Source organism: Cetorhinus maximus, chromosome 6 (assembly GCF_964194155.1).
Source record: "Cetorhinus maximus chromosome 6, sCetMax3.hap1.1, whole genome shotgun sequence".
Taxonomy (NCBI): domain Eukaryota; kingdom Metazoa; phylum Chordata; class Chondrichthyes; order Lamniformes; family Cetorhinidae; genus Cetorhinus; species Cetorhinus maximus.
This window is the reverse complement of record NC_135884.1, coordinates 123,957,479-123,981,863: the sequence shown is the minus strand read 5'-3', so window position 1 is coordinate 123,981,863 and position 24,385 is coordinate 123,957,479. Positions and strand designations below refer to the sequence as shown.

Genomic DNA, 24,385 nt, shown 5'->3' with positions numbered 1-24,385 from the left:
CTAAGAAGCCAATGAGAAAATGCTAATTACATAATTCTTTTCACAATTTCCAATTTCTCTATCAATGAAAAAACTGAGAGCTTGTTTCCACGACCAGGTACATTTATTAACTCTGTTGATTAATTAGTGTAATCAATCTATTGCTAACCATCTCTAGCAAACTCTTGTTCCAAAAAAATTCAAGTTCCCAAATATAGAAAATTAACCCTTTCAGAAAAGAACCAGGATAGGGTTCAAGGAATCTTCAGCCCCCAGTTCAACCCAGTTTCCCAACATATTGTGCAGGGACCAATACTGACCACATATAGTTGAATATAGATATCAGTGCGCATTCCATACTTAAGGTAGGTAATCACAGTTAAACTAATTGTTCAAAATCACATTCATGCCTTGTTTCATTTTTTTGAAGAGACTAAACATGCCCAGTTTATTCTTAATCTGTGTCCCAGAAGGTAGTGTTCATCATCAGTTTCAATTCCAAAACAAATTGACTTTGTACAGCATTAGGACTGCTTTTAGTACACCTTATTTGAAACCTAGTACAGGAGACAACCACTGACTATTAAACAGGGAATTAGCAAACATGCTGGCTTTGAGAAGGGAAATCTTGTACTGTCTGCAACTGGCCCACCCCTATATATGGCAATGCGAAAACGCACAAATGTAGATCAGATTCAAAATAACCGACAATTTTAAAAGAGCCCCAAATGTAGGCCAAGCTCATGCCTGTCGCATGTAACTATACAAAGTGCGTCCAGCCAAATTTCCATCGCGTGTGGGGTCTTACTCTCCTTTCCTGCAAAGAAATGCTGGGCTGTGTGGAAATTAATTGGTATTCTTTGTTGCCAACTGCACCAAATTGTTTTAAAATTGTTCATCTTTCATGGTGATCAATTTACTTTTTCTCTCCCCTTCCGGCCCCAGGTCAGAGTGGACTTTTCTTCTCGACTAACGATTTACATGCACCCCTCTATCCCCAGTTCCGCTGGCATTACTTTCCCCATCAATTTAAACTGGTCCTCATCTCTGGATGAGGCAGTGGGTGGCCTGGGGAAACTTATATTATATTTCAAATATATGCTCCAAAATAAATATCAACTTCCTAAATTACTTTGGAAATGTTTAAGTTCCTGACCTATCTTCAACTTTTAGGCACAGAGCACGAAACTTGAAATATCTACAGCTCAGGGAGAGAGTGTGGATGGTCTTTTCAACTCTTTCGAGTACATTCACAGTTCTTGGTTTCCGAGAGTGGGACATGAACCCACAACCTTCTGATTCAAAGGCGAGGGTGCTATGAACTGAGCCACAGCTGACACCTCCTGACCTATCTTCAATCAGGACTTGACCTTCCTCCACCAGAATGGGGTGTGGGTTGAGAGTGCTGCTTACAAAAGCTGTGATGGGGTTTTCCCTCAGTATTTAACTGACTTTGGGAGAGAAGTACGGGCCCTCACAACATGGGATGAAGAAAGCAGCAAAATGTTTCACGTATTGGCAGGGTGGGGGGGAGAGGAGGTGGTAATGGTATGGGGAATGGTAGGAATCAGGAATAGTGAGAACACAGCATCTATCTATAGTAGGAAATCCATTCGAACCCACTGCACACCCTTTCTTCTGCTTCACAATTCTCTCCACCCACTAAACCATCACCCATGCCTGTTTCCCATGACTAACCCAATCATGGGAAAACTCCTAAAAGCATCCCACTGCCTCCTCTCCAATGGAAACACCTCCAACTTCTCCACTGGCTCTCCCAGACCCTCACAAGCTCATGTTATTGCTCTCAGATCCATGACCCTTTCTCATACCACACAACTGTCCGAACACCACCCATGTACATAGGCACTCCCTGCTGCTATGTGGAATATGTGTCCTCCCATTTTCTCTAAATCCTAATCTTTCATGCAAATCAAGAGATAAAATTAATAGTCATCAAGATCCTCCAAACAGCATATCAATATTCATTACAAAACCCAAAACAGTTCCACCCAAAGAAAGCCTAGAAATTTTGTTTAGAAATGGAGATGATATATTTGAACAAAAATTGCAGTTTGACTTTCTGAATCACCATAAACGAGTAGCCTTATATTATGCTTTACACGGGATAAAGCTTATGGCCCAACTCATCATGAGCATCACCATGCTGATCTGAGTGTATAAACTAAAATGAATAAAGGCTTTAATGGAAAACACAATTTTAAAAAAAAAAGCATTTGGCCCGAAAAGCCGTATAAATGTAGCTTAGAAAATGCAAAGTACTCACAAGCTGCACTGTAACCTGAAGTGGAGATTTTTATACAACTAACTAACTGGAACGTATCCTGGAACAGGACTATCATATCTGTCTGCCTCCTTAGTAGCGGTCTTGATAATAGTGCTATGGCAACATGATTTTAACATAAACTGTAAGGCTGAAGATCAAAAATTTGTTCAACGTTAATAAGAGATAAATATACTGCATACTTAACTGTTTGCATGTATTTTAATAAAAAATTAAATATGTTTAGCTTTAAGCCACAGGGAAACCATTTGTAAACCTGAAATTGGATGCAAGAATTCAAATACCTTTCAGATATCTCCTTTCCATCACTTCCCTGTCACATCAACTGGCCCGCCTCAGGGATCTTACTTCCTGAAAACAAAGCAGTCCACCATTATTCACATAAAATCAATACACTTGATAGCAAGACTTAAAATCATTGCTCAAAAATGAAAGAGATATGCAACATTGATCACAATTCAAAAAGGTGGGGTTAAAAAATAGCAGGATTTTATCACCTCTGAACTGTTCTCTGTTCAGTAGGTCTCACAAAGAGGTTCTGAGTCTTGTATGGTTGAACATTAAGTGTTTATTGATAACAAAGAACTATGTACATATATATAGGGTATAGCCCAAGCTACGAGTTCACTCCATGCTTGCTTCTATTTAGGTCTCTGTCCAGCCCGCAACTGACCCTAGTCTCAGGTCATGTGTCTCTTTACATCACACTGTGGGCGGTACTGTTTCCCAGTCCCACATTAACCGTTGCTATGCCTGAAACCCTTATACTACATGAACACAGAAAGATGAAACACAGAAAAAAGGCATCACTTGTACCATATGCTTATCAGTAGTTCTTTAGTGCTTGCAGAGATAACAGTTCAGAGGGCACGCAAACATCCAGCTCAGGTATGACTTTCATAATATGACTTACTCTCAACCTCAGGTCACATTGCTCTGAACTAATGCGGAACATAAGAACATAAATAGGAGCAGAAGACCACCATATGAACCATCGAGCCTACTCGACCATTCAATATGATCATGGCTGATCCTGGGCTTCAACTCTACCGCCCACTCCCCATATCCCTCAGCTTCCCACAATAGCTTCTAACTTCATGGCTTCTAACTGTAATTGCCAATTAGTAATATTAAAGCAGTTCTGTGCTGAGCACACAGCCCTACAAACTGACTCTTGAGACCACTCTACTTTGTTTTGGATTTGCCCCTTACAGACAATACAAAAAGTGCACTTTCATCACATTAGCAATACAAGCCCAGGTGCCAGAAGTGATGAGGGATTTCAGTTATGTGGAGAGGCTAGAGCAGACCTCAGGTTAGTGAGAGACCTAATAGAGATATTCAAAATTATGAACAATCTTTGATAGAGCATTAGGGAGAAACTGTTTCCTCTGCCAAGTGGATTGACAAACAGAGATCATAGGTTTAAAATAATTGGCAAAATAACCAGAAGGGAAAGAAGGAAACATGTTTTCAAAGTTTTAAGATCTGAAATGCACTTCCTGAAAGGGTGGTGGAATCAAATTTCAGAGAAAATTGCAAAAGGAAATTGGACATAATTGCCGCAGACTAATTTGCAAAATTATGGGGAAGAGGCTGACATGTGGGACTAAACTAGACAGCTCTTTCAAAGAGCCAGCACACATATGGCTGTTTGAATGGTCTTATTCTGCACTGTAAGATTCTATGACAGTAGAAGTGATCACCACACATTCCTTGTGCAGACAAAGTCCCATGTTCACACTGAGGACACCCTCCATCATGTTGCGTGGCACTGCCACTGAGCTAAATAGGATGGAATCAGAACAGATCTTTCAGCTCAAAACTAGGTCACCAATAGCAGCAGAATTGTATTCAACCATAGTCTGTAACCTCATTTCCCAGTATATCCCTCACTCTACCATTACCATCAAGCCAGGGGATCAACCCTGGTTCAATAAGGAATGCAGGAGAGCATGCCAGGAGCAGCATCAAGCATACCTAAAAATGAGGTTGAAGCCTCATGATGAAGCTACAATACAGGGCTACATGCTAAATAATACAAACAGCACGCTGTTGACTGCGCTAAGCAATCCCACAATCAATGGATCAGATTTAAGCTTTGCAGTCCTGAATGGTGGTGGACAATTAAACAACTAACCGAAGGAGGAAGCTCCAACAGCATTCCATTCTCAATGATGGAGGACCCCAACATGCCAGTGCAAACAGGCAGCTGTAGCATTTGCAACCATCTTCAGCCAGGAGTGCCAAGTAAATGATTCATCTCAGGTCTCCTTCTGGGGTCCCCAGCATCACAGATGCTAGTCTTCAGCCAATGCGATTCACTCCATGTGATATCAAGAAGCTGCTGAAGACACTGGATACTGTAAAGGCTATGGGCCCTGACAACATTCCAGCTGTGGTGCTGAAGATTCTGCTCTGGAACTAGCTGTGCCCCTAACCAAGCTGTTCCAGTACAACCACAACACTGACACCTGCCTGACATTGTGCAAAATTGCCCAGTTATGTCCTGTTCATAGAAAGGAAGACAAATCCAATCTGACCAATTGCTGCCCCATCTTTCACTTAACAGCAAAGTTATGGAAGGTGTCAATGACAGTGTTATCAAGCGACATTTACTCAGTAACAACCTGCTCACAGATGCTAGTTTAGATTCGCCAGGACACTTGACTCCTGACCACATTACAGTCTTGGTCCAAACGTGAACAAAAAAAGCTTAATTCCAGAGGTTAATTAAGAGTGACTGCCCTTGACGTAAAGGCAGCATATGACAGAGCGTGTCATCAAGCAGCCCTAGCAAAACTGGAATCAATGGGAATCAGAAGAAAAACCTCCATGGGTTGGAGCCATACCTAGCACAAAGGAAGGTGGCTGTAGTTATTGGAGGCCAATCATCTCGGCCACAAGGCATCACTACAAGGGTTCCTCAGGCTAGTGTCCTAGGCCCAGCCATCTTCAGCTGCTTCATCAATGACCTTCACTCTATCATAGTGTTCAGTACCATTCACTCCTCAGATACTGAAATAATCCATGCCAGCCTGCAGCAAGCCCTGGACAACATTCAGGCTGAGGGTGGTAAGTGCCACAATACAAGGCAATCATTATCTCCAACAAGAATGAATCTAACAAATAATTTTTTAAAAATCGAAGTGAAAGTCCATTACAACCAATTGTCCTCAATTTGAATCTTGCAAAGAAAATAAAGTGTTTCATTGTTTGAGCTAGTCAATGGCAGGAGTGCCAGAAAGTCCTCTTCTAAACTAACTGACATCTCATTTATCAATATAAAGATCTAGGGCAGAATTATCTGCCTGTCGGGCAGGTGGGCCCAACCCCCAACCCAATCTCCGGTGATCCCTGCCGGAGAAGCGGGCCCCAACGCCATTTTACATGGGCGGGCCAATTAAGGCCCGCCTAGCATGACGTCTGGCGGTAAGCGCTATGCGCTTCCTGTGCGGGAGGGAGGGGATTCCCCAAAAGCGAAAGTGCGCTCTTTCACGCATGCGTACGAAAGAGTGCACATCTCCCTGGGGCTAAGTGCTGCCTCAGGGAGATCGCTGACACTTGTACAAACATTAAAAATAGAAAAAAAAATCCTTAACATGTCCCCCTCATGTGACAATGTCACATGAGATGGGACATGTTCATAAATTACACTAAAACTTTATTAAACTTTTTAAATCCCTACATGAAACCTCATCCCGCCGGTGGATGAGGTTTCATGTTTTTTCTATTGCCCACCGGGGCTCCTGGCCTGCCCACCAACCTTAAGGTTGGACGGGCAGGTCCTTCAATTGTTTTAATGATCCTGTCAATGGCCTCAATTGGCCATTGACAGGTCGGCGGGCACACAGCTGATTTTGCAGTGCCCCCGCCTTCCTGAATATTTAAATGGGGAGGTATGACATCGGGGGTTCCACCTGATGTCATCCCACGTCATTTTACACGTCGGCGAGCGGGCCCCGCCCCCTGCAAAATTCAGCCCCTAAACTTAACCTGGGCTCAGGTTAAGCATATTATGCATGAAACATCAGACCATCATATCCTGTCAAAATAGATAAACATCAAAGTTCTGTTTTAAGTTAAAAAAATTGTGCTGTAATTTCGTCTATAAAGCTCACAAAAGGTATATAGGATAGATCAGCAAAGAAGCACATTTCCATAGGAATTCCTGACATAAAAAGATTCTCTCATCACCCGTCACATACAATTCCAGGAGCACCTCCATCCTCCACACAGTTTTTTGGCTCCACAGGCATGTTTCTACTATCAGATTCAAGCCTAGCATTATTTGTCTTGGGAAGCGTGAAGCCACATCTCTGCAGAAGATCTTTACAGCACCATATTTGTTTTTAAGATCTGCTGAAATTCCATGTCAGTTTAATGACAGAATATAACATTTCCCAACATACTAGGTAAGGAATTTATCACTAAGCCTTCTGTAAATAACTTCTAATGATTGTTTAAACAGGACAAGAGTCGACAGGACTGACTTGCCACAAGGTTTTTCTGAACAAATTCACTGAAGAGAGCGAGCGTGATGGCGCGAGCGAGCCTGAAGGAAAACGGTTGGATATCCAAAGTTAATAGCAGTGGCAGGGAGTCAATGAGAGACAGGGCCAGCACTTTCAAAAGGAAGAAAAAAAATCAGCATGATATCAGAGGAATATAGGCAAATAGTTGATTAGTATTTCTTGAAACTAGGGCATTCGCTTAAACTGGGATGTGGAAAATTAAATATTTCAATTGGGGTAAGTATAACAGTAAGGGAATTAAGAATCTGGGGAGTCTTTGGGGTATGTGCCACTCTCAAACCAGAGCTCAGCATTGGGGACTGCTGGGAATGATGACCCCTTGAAAGAGTGCAGTCCAGACCATGGCACCAATGGGTACAAGGGGAAACAGCAAAGATTAGAAATGCAGTCAGCACAGGAGATTGCATGGTTAGGGACACCGACAGGCATTTCTGTAAACATCATCATAAATAGAGATGTTGAGTACAAATGCAGGGAAGTTATCATCAACCTTTATAAACTCTGGTTAGGCCACAACTCGAGTATTGCATCCAGTTCTAATCACCACAATTTAGGAAGGATGTATCTAATCCTGTCATAATCTTGTAGACCTTTACCAAATCTCTCCTCAATCTCCTTTGCTGCAAGGAGAACAACCGCAGCTTCTCCAACCTAACTTTGTAGCTAAATACCCTTATCCTTGTAAACATTCTGTTAAATCCCCTCTGTATCCTCTCAAGGACCTAAAGTGGACAAAGAAAAGCTGTTCCCTTAACTGATGGTACAAGGATTAGTGGACACAGATTTACGATTTTTGGCAAGAGATGCAGGAGGGATGTGAGGAAGAACTTATTTCTTTTTACGCAGTGACTGGGAACGATCTGGAACATACTGTCTATGAGGGTGGTGGAAGCCAAGATGATTAATGATTTCAAAATGAAGTTTGATGGGCACTTGAGCAAAATAAACATACAGGCCTCAGAAATAGATGGGGAATGGGAACACTAGGATTGCTCTACAGAGAGCCAGTACAGACTCAAATGGGCTGAAAGGCCTCCCTCTGTGCCATAATGATTCCATAATTCTATGCATACAATTTTATATCCAACAGTGCAGGAGTACATTCTAAAAAAAACCTAACACTTCATCAGAGGAGAACAAGACAATTGCATTAGAAACTAATAAAAAGATGATGGTGAGGACCATTGTGGCATATGCTGGCTTACATGCAGATTTTTTTATGATCGTTGTATGTTCTTTCCTTCTTTTGTTACTACCTATTGGTTATGTACTGAGATGGTCTGCAATATAGCTGAAAACACCAGCAACATTGTATGGAGAGGTGAGCGGTAACTGTGGCCAGCGCAACAATTCTAAATAATCGCTCCAGGCAAACAGGGGAAAACAATGTCAACCAACAATAAGCGGCATCAACAGCTTTTGTCAAACGACAAGCAGCAGACTAAGGTTGACGCAGCTCATTGAGCAAGTCAATATTCTCAGCAAACAGTCTGGTGAAGAAAAAGGACCACTCACAATGGATAGACAAAAACCTAGATGTACTAAGATGCATCTCATAAATTCAGACCAGGACTGCAAACTTTACTGGACAAGGCACTACAAAGCTTCGCAATGAATTTGGGGAATATATAGACATGGAGTATATTTGCAATTTGCATTTAATACAACACCTTTAATGTAGTAAAATGTCCCAAGGCGCTTCACAGGAGGGTTATGAAATAAAATTTGAGCCACATAAAAAGAGATATTGGGATAGGTAATTAAAAGCCTGGTTAAAAAGGAAGGATTTACAGTGCAACTTAAAGATGGTGAGAGGTAAAGTGGTTTAGGGAGTGGTTTCTAAAGTGGAGGGCTTAGGTAGCTGGAGGTATGGCCGCCCATGGTACAGTGAATGAAATCAGGGATGCACAAGAAAGGAGAATGGGAGGAGCACAGAGATTTTAAAGAGTCATTGAACTGAGGAAGTTATGGAGAAAGAGGGAGAACGAGGCCATGGTGGGATCTGAACACAAGAATGTGAATTTTAAAATTGAGACGTTGAACTGCGAGCCAATGTAGGTCATGGAGCACAGGGGTGATGGGTTAGCAAGACATGGTTTGATTTAAAATATGGAGAACAAAGTTTTGGATGAGCTCAAGTTTACACAGGGCGGGTGAGAGGCCTGCAGGAGGAAAAAACAGTAAAAACTGGGAAATAAGAATACTGGTCCAAACCGTTTTTTCCTTCTGGGTTGGTATAATTGATTCTGAAAGTAACAAAAGCGTAGATGAGGATTTTAGGCAGCAGATCGGCTGAAGCATGGGTGCAGACAGGCAATTCAATGCTATGGAGGTAGAAGCAGGTGGTCTTGTTAATGGAGAGGATGTGAGTTTGGAAGCTTATCTCAGGATCAAGGTTGTGAACAGTCTGGTTCAGCCTCAAGACAGTGGCCAGGAAAGAGGATGGAACTGGTGGCTAGGGGAAAAAAAGTTTGGTATTGAAGGCAATGGTTTCAGTCTCCCCAATATTAAATTGGAGGTAATTTCTACTCATCCAATACTGAATGGCAGCCAAGCTACATCACAAATCAGAGGCAGTGAATAGATCAAGAGGGGCAGTGGTGGTGAGATGGGCTGTGTGTTATCAGCATACAAAGAATCTGGCATTATGTTTTCAGATGTCGCTGAGGGGCAACATATGGTTGTGGAATAGGGGGAAGCTAAGCATAGATCCTTGAGGGAATCCAGCGTTAGCATTACAGAGATGGGGAGAAAAGAAATTGCATGAGATTCACTGGCTATGACTGGCTAGATAGTTAAGGAACAAGGAAAGGGCTGTCTTAACCAACTAGATATCAGAGGAGAGGCTTTGGAGTCAAGATTGTGGTAAACCACGTGAAACGTTATAGAAAGGTCGAGAAGGATGAGGAGGAATAGTTCACCATGGTCACAATCACATGGGATATCATTTGTGATTTTGATACAAGCTGTTTCACTACTGTGACAGTGTGGAAACCTGATTAGAGGGATTAAAAAGTGCATTTGCAGGAAAGGTGTGGACAGGTTTGAGAGGCAACAACAGGCACAAGGACTTGCGAGGAAAGGGGCCTGTACATGCCATTGTCTACTAAAATTAGGGAGCGTGGATAAAAAAGTGCAGCTGTAGCCTCATCTGTAGTCAGCAATTCCTGCTGAACAATACTGATTTGACAGATCCTAATTTAAAAGATCCTTCATTTAGTGTGCACAGTACATAAACAAATTGTCTTAACTTCAAAGTCTCACTTGCAAATTATATATCATGCTTAATATGGGTTTCTACACCCACCAAGTTGACCTGTACTAATATTTAGACAAGTAAGAGAAACTACTAACCATGAAGTAAAGAGCCACAGAGAAAAAAATAATCTATTAAACTACTCTTCATTCCCTCCAGTTATCAATCAAGATTCGATAACTTGCATGGAATAAACCAGCCAAATCTTTCAAACAATTTCGGGTTTTTTTCAGTGACCAGTTAGCCAATAACGTTCACCTAAGATTACCAATTATTGAAGAAAACTTTATGCTATTGCAAATCAGTCCAATGGGGCCAATTTTCCATTTTGTGTTCTCAACAAGGACACTTGCCCACGAATAGTGATGTCAGAAATTTGGGTGTACACTGTGCGTGGTTAAAACGGTTGGGTAAATCAGACACAAGTTGCTTTTTTCCATTAGGCCTTTCCTCATGATATTTTGAGCCTCTGTGCATGCCAAACCTAGCATACCTTTCTGTTTTCCTAACCTCTATGACTAGCAGCATGACTGTCAGTTCCCCAGCAGACCATCATAGCTCACTCAATGGAACCTTTAAGACTCTGGAATATTAAACCTTGCTGCATAGGAATCAATATATATTTTAACTGAAGTGTTTCAGCAGAAGCCTGCAATAATAGTTCACCTATCTCCAAGAAATTGATGACCCCTTGAACTTGTGCAGAGCTCAGCTTTGCAGTAAGCGTTCTCCACAACTTGAAGAAAAGATCTTCAAGCCGTGCCCAAACAACAAGACTTTGCAGGCCTCAAGAAATAGTATCCATTACGTCAGCATACTTCGTTATGCAAAACATTCTGCTCAAATATAATCTTCATCTATTTGTTTTCTACTCTACTCCCATTCTTTTTGAACTAGGCTTTTACTTTTTAAAACTATGCAACTTAATTTTCAACTAATATGCTCTGTTATAATGTTTGTCAATTACTTTGAGTACACTCAAAATTTTCCACTGCTTCTGCAGTCCAATTGTTCATATTTGGTGTGGGAGGAGATGAACCACATCACAAAATACGCCTTCTGATTCCATTAAAGCCAAATCAACAGACTAATTTTTCAATTAGTGGAGGCTCAGAACAATAAATTCTGACCTGGGCTTGTCAGTGACTCAACCATGTGAAACGTTGAAACGTTGAAGCATTTTTAGAACATGAATTTTAACATTAACAGCATGCTAAGGGTTGACTAACATTGTTGGCAAGCTTTCAACATCCAAAGTCTGCAGCGTGGAGAGAGATACACTGACAAAAAACCACACAAACAGAATAGCCAATTGTCACATCAATCCAAAGACAATGTACAAGTTGCTTATCACAGATCCTTCCTCTCTAACGTCATTGAACACATTGCTACTTCCCTATTCACTCAATATCTTTCCTGCAATGCTATGGTTGAATCTTGCCTAATTAAATTTCCATCTCTGCTAATGTATCGGAACAACCGTGATTGAAGTTTCAAATGACATCCTATGTAACTGTGACAAAGGTAAACTAACTCTCCTCACCCTTCTTGACCTGTCTGCCATTTTTGACACAGCTTCCTCTGTTGTCCAGTTGTGTGGGACTGACCTCACCCGGTTCCATTCTTATCCATCCAGTTGTAGCCAGAGAATCACTTGCAGTGGTTTTTCTTCACACTCCCACACTGTGGCCTCTGGAATCCCCCAGGAATCTAGCCTTGGTTCCCTCCTATTTTTTACCTACATGCTGGCCCTTAGCAACATCATCTAAAAATGCATCAACTTCCATACATATTCTCACTATGTTCACTGGTGGCACTATCACCATGCCAAATGGGATGGATTTTGAACGGATCTAGTAGCTCAAGACTGGACATCCATGAGGTGCTGTGGGTCATCAGCAGAATTGTACTCAACCACAATCTGTAACCACAGGCCCAACATACACCCCACTCTGCCATTACCACCAAGTTAGGGGAACAACCCTGGTTCAATGAAGAGTGCAGGGGGGCATGCCAGAGCAGCACCAGGCATACTTAAAAATGAGGTGTCAACCTGGTGAAGCTACAACACAGGACTACTTGCGTGCCAAACAGCATAAGCAGCAAGTGATAGAGCTAAGTGGTCCCACAACCAATGGATCAGATTTAAGCTCTGCTGTCCTGCCACATCCAGCTGTGAATGGTGATGGAAAATTAAACAACTCACTGGAGGAGGAGGTTCCACAAATATCCCCATCCTCAATGACGGGGGACCCCAGCACATCAGTGCAAAAGATAAGGCTGAAGCATGTGCAACCATCTTCAGCCAGAAGTGCTGAGTGGATTATCCATCTCGGCCTTCTCTACATGTCCCCAGCATCACAGGTGCCAGTCTTCAGCTAATTCAATTAATTCCATGTGATATCAAGAAACTGCTGAAGACACTGGATACTGCAAAGGCTATGGGCCCTGACAATTTACAGCAATAGTACTGAAGACCTGTGCTCCAGAACGTGCTGCACCCCTAGCCAAGCTGTTCCAGTACAGCTATAACAGTGGCATCTACCCAACTATGTGGAAAATTGCCCAGGTATGTCCTGTACACAAAAAGCAGGACAAATCCAACCCAGCCAATTACCGCCCCAACAGCCTACTCTCCATCATCAATAAAGTCATGGAAGGGGTCATCAACAGTGCTATCAAATGGCACTTGCTTAGCAATAATCTGGTCACTGATGCCCAGTTTGGGTTCTACCAGGGCCACTCAGCTCCTGACCTCATTACAGCCTTGGTTCAAACATAGCCAAAAGAGCTGAACTCCAGAGGTGAGGCAAGAGTGACTACCCTTGACATCAAGGCAGCGTTTGACTGAGTCTGGCATCAACGACTGCTAGCAAAACTGGAGTCAATGGGAATCAGGGTGAAAGCTCTCCGCTGGTTGGAGTCACAGCTAGCACAAAGGAAGATGGTTGTGATTGTTGGGGGTCAATCATCTCAGTTCCAGGACATCACTGCAAGAGTTCTTCAGGGTAGTGTCCTTGGTAGTGGCCAAACAACTTCAGCTGCTTCATCAATGACCTTCCTTCCATCATAAGGTCAGAAATGGAGATGTTCGCTGATAATTTCACAATCTTCAGCACGATTTGCGAATCCTCAGAAACTGTAGCAGTCCATTTCCAAATGCAGCAAGACCTGGACAATATCCAGGCTTGGGCTGACAAGTGTGACACAAATGTTACTTACCACAAGTGCCAGGCAATGACCATCTCCAACAAGAGAGAATCTAACCATCTCCCCTTGATAGTCAATGGCATTACCTTCACTGAATTCCCCACTATCAACATCCTGGGGGTTACCATTGACCAGAAACTGAACTGGACAAGCCATATAAATACTATGGCTACAAGAGCAGGTCAGAAGCAAGGAATCCTGTGGCAAGTAACTCACCTCCTGTCTCCCCAAATCCTGTCCCCCACCTACAAGACAGAAGTCAGGAGTATGATGGAATATCGCCACACGCCTGGATGAGTGCAGCTCCAACAACACACAAGAAACTCGACATCAACCAGGACAAAGCAGCCCGCTTGTTTGGCACCCCTTCCACAAACCTTCACTCCCTCCACCACCGACGAACAGTGGCAGCATCTATAATATGCACTGCAGGAACTCACCAAGGATCCTTAGACAGCACCAGCTTCCAAACCCACGACCGCTACCATCAAGAAGGACAAGGGCAGCAGACACATGGGAACACCACCGCCTGCAAGTTCTCCTCCAAGCCACTCACCATTCCCACTGGAAATATATTTTCATTCCTTCACTGTCGCTAGGTCAAAATCCTGGAATTCCCTCCCTAACAGTACTGTGGGTGTATCTACACCACACGGATTGCAGCGGTTCAAGAAGGCAGCTCACCACCACCTTCTCAAGGGCAATTAGGGATGGACAATAAATGCTGGCCTAGACAGCGATGCCCACATCCCATAAATGAATACAACAAAAAAAGTTCTATTTCACCATCACCTCTTGATCCCTCAATGGTGTTTGATTGGTGACATTACTTGCTTGACATCTAGCAATGGATGAGTGTAAAATTTTCTCCAACTAAACATTGGGAAGACCAAAGTCATTAACTTCCGTCCCTGCCACAAACACAGTTCCCCAGCCACTAATTCCATCTCTCTCCTGGCAACTGCCTGAAGCTGAACTAGGCAATTCACAACCTTGATGTCATAACTGATTTTGGAATGAGTTTCCAACCATAGATCTGCTCTGCTATACCCCAGTAAGCCAGGGGGCAAAGGATAGAACAGGTACCAATCTTTACACACTTTATTAGCATCAATTTACAGTGATACAGTTACAAATATGAAGTAGAAGGTGTGAGGTATTCCCACCTACAAACAATGGCCACGGCAGCTGTGCTGACAATGGATAGAATGCTAGTTTCCAAGTCACAGGAAGTGTTAGGAACGTTAGGTTTTCTAAACGGTTATACTTTAAACTATTTAATTTCAGGATGGAATGAAGTTGGGGTCGAAAGGATAGATAATTAGCATTTCTAACTGCATTCAAGGCCCATGGGATTCACGTTACCATGGAAATGGGCTTTTAGAGGGTAACAGACGTTGGAAAGTGATAGTAGCGCCTTCTTACAGGGTTTTTTTTTTAAGGATATCCCTGAATCTCGTGGACAACTTAGTCTCCAAGAATCTGAGAAAGAACAGAGAGATAGAGACAGCCAGTCTCTATTGTTCACCACACAGAATGTGGGTTGGAGCTCATGCTCAGACTGAAGAGTCCAAATTTGTGAGGATTTAAATGAGGCTGGAAGATTCACCGAACTTTGGCTAGAGGGAGGGACTTCCAGGGTGACCCACACCGTGAAAGTGGGGAAAGGTTATCCAGCTGGAAAAGGAAAAAGGAAGCAAGCCATCGGAAGCTTAGAAAAGCTTTGGGCTGGTTCCTGGAGAATGAAGTGTCCACTTTAGGGACAGAGTATTCTATAACTATGGAGGGAGATTTTTAGTCATTTTAAAAGTTAAACAGGGAAACTTTCTGCAGTTGAGAGTATAAGTTGCCTACTGAAATATTATTTTGACTATGTTGCTTTTACTTTGCACAGTAAAAGTCTTAAAACTTGAAATCTCATCATGCGATCTTTTCTATTGGTCATTGGAATTCAAATATCTTTTTTTTTTAGAGTTATTGGTCTCCACAGGGATCAAAACAACACACTCTCCAAACATGCACCTCCAGGCCCAACACCCAGCTTCAAACTCTTTCGAGTTATCAACAGTCACAGATTGCAACTCTTTCGAGTACAATCACAGTTCTTGGTTTTCTGGGAGTGGGACATGAACCCACAACCCTCTGATTCAAAGGCGAGGGTGCTATGAACTGAGCCACAGCTGACACCTCCACCCAGCTTCAATTTGCACCTAATTATAAAAGCACATGTGAATCCCCAGTTAATACCCATCAACTGCATACAATTAAATATAATTAATATATAATTAACATGCTCCATCATTGACGCTGCCTACTTCTATCTCTGTAACATTGCTCAAATCTTGCCCTGCCTCAGCTCATCAGCTATTAAACAAACTCATGGATGAGGATTTCATCTCCAGACTTGGTTATTTCAATGCCCTTTTGGTCTGTCTCTCATCTCCCACCCTACATAAACGCCCCCTTCACCCACCATCCCTGTGCTTGCTGACCTACACTGGCTCCCAATTGGGCAACACCTCAATCTTAAAATTCTCATTCATGTTTTCAACCTCCTCCACAGCTTCCTCCAGCCCTAAAAGTCTTCGTGATCTCACGTTCCTTGAATTCTGGCCTCTTGTGCAACTCCAGTTTTAATCACGCTATCCTTGGCAGCTGTGCCTTTGGTTGCCTAAGTCCTCAGGTCAGGAATTATTTCCCTAAACCCATGCACCTCTCTACCTAACTTTCCTTCTTTAAGACACTCCATAAAACCTACTGTTTGAATAAGCATTTGGTCATCTGTCCCAATAGCTCTTTATGTGGTTGTGGGTCCAATTTTGTTGGATAATGCTCCTTTGAAGAGACTAGAACTCTTCGATAGTCACACTCTCACAGGAACCATTTGGTCCCCCAAGGAATATTTCATCAATACCTAATGTTGTCCTTATAACCTCTAATTCCATTCTTAACTACTTAATTCTCTGTCTTTTTTCAACTGCTTTTGTTGAAGTCTTGAGAAAAGATTCTTGTAAACAAATATAATTTGAGGCAGATTTTTTACTTGTACCCTTCAGTACTGTACCAAGGAAAGCTTATAAAGCCTAAAAGATTATGACACAAATCATCTTTACAAAAGCCAGATAGGTTCACATTCCTTTGAGTTCTGTGAAACTTCTATATGCAGACTTGGCATTGCAGCAAGATTGCTATTGGCTTTGATAGATAATTCTCATTATGTGATAATACATATCATGTAAATATTCATGAAAGTCACTAACTATGAAGATATTCATGTTTTGACAGCAGAGATCAATCTCAAGAATAGGCATTTTAAGTAATTACATATTCGTCCTGAACATTACAAAATATATCATGCTGTTGTTCAGAAATGAGTTTCCATCTTGATAATACTATTATCCAGAAACGGGTTACTATTGAGTTTGGGTTGATATGTTCCTTTAAGATATTGTTTAATCCTCATTTTGCAAAATAAATTGAATGGTTGCCTAGTTGTTGGACTTACGTTCAAATTCCTACCCCGCTACATGACCTGGCGGATATGTGACTATATAATTGACCCTTAATCCCCTCCCACAAGGATAGTTAATAACTACAGCCTTGTCAATTTTGCCCATATCCCAAGAACATAAAAAGAACACGCACTACCTAAATTTGAAAAGGAGGTGGGTCAGCTCACAGGGCTTTGCCAATGTTATCCTGAAGCTGGCCACAGAGAAGTATGCACAAGAACTCCAATTTGCTTTTCCCTTATACTTTCCTTCCATCCCAGTGGAGAAGTTATTCCACCCCCTTCCATTTGCCCACACTCCGCACCCCTGCCCAATTCAGTAACTTCTCATTGTGACATGACTGAAATCATCGTTCAGCACATCAAGAGTTACAGGCTTGAACTGTATTCCATTACTGACACAATTAAGTAATTTTCCAAAACACTGCACCCTTTGAAGATGGTTAACAGTACTGCCCCTCCAATCCATGTTTTGAAGTGTTTTGTGATACGTGTACATACATAGTGGATGTGTATACATACATAGTAGATACATATACATTCATAGTGGAAGCTATTGCTGCGACAGTAGTACTAATTTTTAAAAAAGGAGGGCTAAAAGCATACCATGTGTTGAGTCTTATTTAGTTCACTTACATAATTGTGCTAGTGACAATTTGAAGCCTATGGGAACAATTAAAATAAATTTTCCACAGGAAAAAGAGATTAGTGTGGATACTGTACTGGATTAAAAGTTTGAGAAAATTATTTGCACTTGATGAAAGGATTTTAAAATTATTGTGTACTTCCAATCAACTACTTAAAATGTAATTAAAAAACTCTTTGTGTGGTTTTAAATAAGAAGTCTGGGTAATTTTCTTCTGCACAGAAAAAGGGTCATGGAAAATTATTTTAACTTGGCCACCCCGCCCATTGATTATGTATTAGAACTAAAAAAAACTAAAGTCATAAAATTCACGAGTCGCAATCCTGGTGCTCATGCCCAAAAGTGTGCTTCAGAGATGAGCCTGCTAGAGTTTGTGGAAACAGTGAGATGGTACCTCACTTATGCGAGCCAGAAAGGTATCACTGTCACAACCTTGATAGAGACCAGTAACTTTTTTTTATAAAACAAGAAATCTGAAATCATCATTATTCACTAAAAGAAGGAAGCCACAAGATTCCATGGTTTAAGACAAAATAATTTTTATTACACAAGAATCAGGAAATGCAAACACTAAACATTATCTTAGCTAACCACATATACTCCAACACCCAGAATCAACACAAGTTAATCATGAATTAGCAGGTAAATTGTGGTGAATATAAACCATAAATTACACATTAAATGGCAGATACAACTAAGGCTCAGTAGTCTACTCAGCATATAGGTTATCAAATTCAGTTACAAAGTCCTTTAAAACTTTGTCTTCCTGATGAAGAATTTCAGCTCCTCTCCTTCTAGGAACTAGTCCAATCCCCAGCCGACAGCAATGCACAACCAATCCAAATTCCTCGCACCACGTCTTCACCAAAAATGGCACACGTCTGCAACTTGGTCTGGATGGTATAGATCCACTAATGTTACCTTCAAGCAATAGAATCAGCTGCATCAACTATGCAATAAAAACAGAAAATGCTGGAAGAACACAGCATCTGAAGAAGAGTCAAATGCACTCGAAATGTTAACTCTGTTTCTCTCTCCACAGATGCTGCCAGACCTGCTGAGTTTTTCCAGGGGCAGAATTTTTACCTCGCCCAGTGGGCGCAGCGAGCGGGTCTGGGAGCGGCCGCGCAACAGACCACCGCCCGCGATCTGGCCCTGACCGCAATTTCACACTGGCTGCCCAATTAGCAGCCAGCCAGCGTAAAACGCATGCTGATAACCTCAGCGCTACCGGGGTGGGGGCAGGAGGAGCGCAAACGCTGAAGTTTGCACATGCTCAGTGAAAGCTCCCTGAAGGCACACAGCTGCTTCAGGGAGCTGAAGATTTCTAACATTAAAGAATTCAACATTTTTTTTAAAAATGTCCCCGCTCATGTGACTCTATCACATTAGCAGAGGCATGTTAAAAATGAGTTTTAAAAATGTTAATTTTTTTAAAATCACTGTTCGAAACCTCATCCCGCCCGTGGATGAGGTTTCGCAAAAATGCAAAGGCCACTTGGCCTATTTGCCCGCCTGCCAACCATAAGGTTGGACAGGTAGGGAAAATCTCACTTTAATTAATTAATTAATGGGCTTAACGGCCCTCTTAATTGTTGACAGACATGCTGCCGACTCCCGCATGTGCCCGCCACCCGAAATATCGCTCGAGTGCACGATGATGTCGGGACACTTGCCCGCGTCATCGCGTGCTACTTCACACTCGTGCATGTCGGGTACCACCCACACGCCAAGCTAAAAATCCTGGCCCAGCATTTTCTGTTATTATTTCAGATTTCCAGCATCTGCAGTATTTTGCTTTTATTGCATCAACTATGCATTTACTTGTGCTCAGCTTCTGGATCTGTCTTCTGTCTTCTTCAGCTTGCCAGTACTGCACCACTGGACTCATCAACTTGGATTCAGTTAGAATAGCTTAGATGGCCTTGGGCCCCTCTGTATAGCCTCAACCAGTTTCAGTCTGCCCAGAAGTTTTAGTTTCAGATTTGGTTTCCTTAGAAACTGGAAGGATCAGTTTCCTTTCCCGGTTCTCCTTTTCATTAATGGGCTGTCTCCAAAAACACAAGTTTGGAAACCCTGGATTCCATCATACCACCACTTCAAGTGCATCTCTGAAGCCCACCTACCACATCTGCTACTAATGCCACCTCTGCCCTACCATTAGTGGTTGGTGAAGGGAGGGGTGAGAAAAAGGGTTCCCAGGTCCTCCACATGTTTTTTCCTCAGTCTCCTCTGCTGGTGGGCCGATCCACTATTGGAGGATTGGGTCAGTTAACTGCCCTGAACTGTCCGTTGCAGTTTACATGCAACCATATGGAAGTTAGTACATCTCTCCTCGCATGTACGCATAGACTGAAATGCCAGGTCCCTGCCCAGCCTAAGTATTGGGACATTAAGGTTTGAAGAGAGTCCTGCCCCATGATCTTGCTTTTGTACTGCAGACATCTTGAGAAGGCCTACCTACCATGGACCTGCTGGCAAAGAGCTTAGAGATGTCTGCAACAAGTTTTTGTTCCCTACAGTTGAAAGCATTATCCCAACTTTCCTAGAGTCACCCAAAGCAGGTGTTTTTCTCTCCCACCCATTTCCTTTGTTCTCTCTGCCTTTCTATCGCTATTCTGCTCTCAAAGAAATATCCTCATGATCCACAGTAATACTCTCCAGAATGGTTATAAAACTGAACCATGGTGCTAGGGTACAAACATCAATTCTGTGAACACCAGCCATGCAATAACTCTGTTGTGACTTGGAATGCCCAATGGGAGCGCCAAGGTCCCCTTTTCCAGCAACTGCTTGCAAAATGTTGGATGGCAATGAACCTATCTGGACCTTCATTTATAATGTTGTTAGCTCTTTCTCACAAATGCTCCAGTCTTTCCTCACCCCCTTCAAGTGCTACTCCATATTCTCTAATGCATTCCACTCCTTTAGCCAACATTCTTCACTCACCCTTTAATTGCACTCAAAAGGATTTAGCGCACAAAATCCTCTTATTTGGGCTGCTGGTCAAGGTCATGCACCAATAGAAATGTTGCATAAAACAATCTGTGGCCATTCTGAATGTTAACAATTGGATTGGTTGTGAAAGGATTTCTCACAAGTTAGAAATTAAGGTAATTGGCTCATGTTTCTGCTGTTAGCCAGTGGAAGCTGTACCACGATCCTACTAAGTACTAAATAAATGCTAGTGTTCTTTCTCTTTATAATTTTGACATCAGGGAAAGAGAGGAAACTTAGAAAGCATTTCACAGAATCGTTGAATCACAGACTGGCGAGGCCATTCAGCCCACATGTGTTCATGCTGGCTCAGTCCCACTTACCCATCTTTTCCCCCTAATCCTGCAATTTTTTTCTTTTCAGGTAATTAGCTAATTCTCATTTCAAGGCCTCAATTGAATCTGCCTCCACCACATTCTAAAGCAATGCATTCCAGATCGTAACCATGTTTTCCTCATCATCGTTGCTTCTTTTGCCAATCACCTTAAACCAGTGTTCTCTGGCTCTGGGTCCTTGCACCAATTGCAACAGTTTCTCCCTATCTACTCTATCCAGATCCCTAATGATTTTGAATACCTCTATCAATTCCCCTCTTAATTTTCTCTTCTCCAAGAAGAACAATCCTAGCTTCTCCAACCTATCCATATAACTGATGTCCCTGATCCCTGGGACCAATCTTGTTCATCTTTTTTCTGTACACTAATGGCTTCACATTCTTTCTAAAGTAAGAGGTGTCAGCTGTGGCTCAGTTCATAGCACCCTCGCCTTTGAATCAGAGGGTTGTGGTTTCATGTCCCACTCCCGGAAACCAAGAACTATGATTGTACTCAAAAGAGTTGCAATCTGTGACTGTTGATAACTCGAAAGAGTTTCTATCTAAAGTATGGTCCCCAGAACTAGACACTGTACTCCAGCTGAGAGTGATCTGTTTTATAGGGACTGTATACATTTGCTGTGCTGCAGATCATGTCTCAACTTGTGATACCTTTCTCTATATTCTTAGAAAGTGTGTTTGATGGGAATAGCATGACTAGTATTTACACTATTGCAAACAATTTTCTTTTCTTCAGCTTGGTATCCAACATCTTCAGAAATCCACTATCAGTTTAAGAGTCTTCAAATCAAGCTACTAAGAAATCAACCCAGTGTTTCCTGTTTGTACAGTACATAATACATTCCCTATAAAGAATATGCCATCTAAGGTTGAGATCCTTGGGTTCAAGATTAATAAAGCTGAGCCTTGAAGACCCATGTCAGCACAGGGCTGCTGGAGTCTAAACAAACAGTTAATCCCAAGAAGCTCATCTGGCTAGGTCCACCCTCGTGGTTACATTAGTCAGTCAGGCTGGCTCATCAACTGGTTACTGGGGAACTACCTGCAGTACAAGGTTAAGATTGCCAGGTCTGCTTAGTTCCAAGTTTCCACCACAAGGGTGCTTCACCTTGGAACCGTCTCAACCTCAATTTATCTCATTAACAGTTATAAATTGGTGATCAGGCAATGGAAAAGGGCAGCTGTCTAGTTTTCCTCAATTCAATCATCACTCTAAACCTTCGATATACAACTGCTTGCTCTTACATCTGACCTCCAGTAGCTGTTGTCTTAATTCTAGATTTTATCACAGAACTACACAACAGGACTCAAGTATTGCTGAAAAAGGGGGCATGCTATCAAAGTTTTTCATCTTTGTCATCAGGACAGCGCACAAGATAAGCCAGCAGTAAAGGTAACAACAATTTATACTGCATGAGAAGAAAGTGTCAATTGGTTGGCAAGTGGACTCTGATTGGTAAAGGCATTGCCATGGAAAATGCAGCAGAGAACAGTTAACTGCCAAGCATTTGTTCAAATTCAAACCAGGAAGGTGGCTCTGATTGGTCAAGGCATTGCCATGGGGAATGAACCAGGGAATGGCTGTGCCCCAAACTTTTGTTTAGTTGGAAAAGGCACAAAGTGTGGACATGCTCCTTCTGTCTGCTAAGGACAGGGTCCTGTGTGTGAATATATGTGGCTTCTAGCACATGTAAATGAGCCACATTGCAAGCCCAACTAATAATCTTAAATTGTTTTCAATGTAATTCATAGCACAATCAGGATTATAACCAGCAGTATAAACTGTTGCTCCCTTTACTGTTAGTTTATCTTGCAAGCTGTCCTGATGAGTACAAGATGAAAAGCTTCCATAGCATGTCTTTTTTTTCCAGCAATATTCAAATTCTGTACAACCAAATGACTATTAACGTAACAGAAATACGTGTTTCGCTTTGTGGAAGGCCCTACACAGGACATATCGTGTTATGCCAACTACCTGGATATTAGGCCAGAAGTCTCCTGGAATTGGCATCAATCTCCCAATGGCTTTTAAAAGCAATCTGGAAGATTTTAAAAGGCAAAGGGTTCACTTTTACCCCTCCTTGCACTTGTCACTGGGAAAAGAACGAACAAATTGATCACATAAACAGAAATCCAGGTTGATAGGATTGTTTCCCTAAATTACCTTGGGAAAAACACATTTCTGAAATTATATAATTCACCTCATTCGGTACTTAGATCGGTAAACGTGATCAAGATTCAAGGTTCCACAGCAATAGTGAGCAAGTTTACCAACAGGGGCAGACCCAGGCCAAGCTGACAGGGCAGAATCTCACTTCTGAGGTGCTGTTGTACTGTGGACTTGGTTTGTGCACTGAACACTTCCAGGTTCTGCAAATGGTGTAGGGTGGAGGGCGTGGCTCTGGCAGTTTGTGCCCAAGGTTAAAACAGTTAAATATCAACATTTCAAACACATCTCAGTTCTAAGTAGATTTGTTGGAGCTGAGATAGACAGATGGAGTTTTCTGTATCCATGCTAGGGTCTGTCTGACAGTTAAAGGCGCTGGTTTAATTATTCATATCACTGAACTGGGAAGGTAGTCAGAGGACTTTTTAAAAAAAAGTTAACTTCCCATCAGTTGCGGTTGTTGCCATTTTTGATGCACTATTAACTCAATCAGTGTCGTGTTGTTTTATTAGTTTTCTTCTAATCTTGGGCCATTGAACACAACTCGTATTGGAAGCCAGAATTAAACATTTAAAAGACCCTGAGGTGATTGTTGTGGGGAGAGAAAGGGGAAACCAAAAAGAGAAATAAATGTCTAAAAGCTGAAACTGAGAATGGCCGAGGGAAGTGGGATGAGATGATGGGGTAGATGAGAAATTGGGCCAGTGAAGAAATTCACCTGTTCTTGTCAGGCCACCAGCTTTCCATGACGTCACTCTCACCAAGGTCTCCCAGAATTATGTACAGCCAGAGTTGGCAACCGTACTGGATATTCCAGACATTTAAGTCCAATGTCACACAATAGCCTGACTCATTCATTAACTGATAAATCTAGGTTCTCACAAGGGGTTTCAGCAGAAAAACCTAATCACATGAAGCTGCTTTCCCCTCTCAGGTGCTCAATGTCGGGCCACAGCACTCATTCGCAAAGCAAACCTTATCAAAGAGTAATTAATTTCATTGCTTGTTCCTGAATTTTTCAGATTTTCCAGGGAACAACCTTTGGTTTCATGCCCAAAGTGCTCTATACCATTAAAGAGAACAGTGCAGATGCCACGTCTTAACACCACAAGATTAACCTGTACGGAGGTTCTCCAATCTTTGACAAAAGAGAAGACAGATCAAAGCATTTTTCACCAAAGAACTCTAAACAGTGTCTAGGGTGAAAATGATATTTACCAGCATTGTGAATACCATTAACATTGGTGCCTTACATATACCAGTCACTCATAAGGAGCAATACACAGTCATGAGACCAATGTGAATTAAGGATTTCTCCATTACCCAATATTATCCAATATCTGAGAAAAGCACGCAGATCCCCCGAGCCAAAGCACACAACCCTTAAAAAAAAGAGCCAATGAACATTAGGAGGATCTGGTGAATGACCACATCCCAATTGTAAC

At 42.1% G+C, this 24,385-nt stretch overlaps 1 protein-coding gene across 9 annotated transcripts in view; it reads right to left on the bottom strand.

The window, feature by feature from the left end:
* Window positions 1–24,385, bottom strand: part of znf469 (zinc finger protein 469) — a 1,056,360-nt gene that overhangs the window by 1,016,205 nt on the left and 15,770 nt on the right. For all 9 annotated transcript variants that reach the window (XR_013576938.1, XR_013576939.1, XR_013576940.1 and 6 more), the window contains exon 2: window positions 2,569–2,635. The gene's annotated coding sequence lies outside the window, so the exon portion shown is untranslated. The remainder of the gene's footprint in view (window positions 1–2,568; window positions 2,636–24,385) is intronic.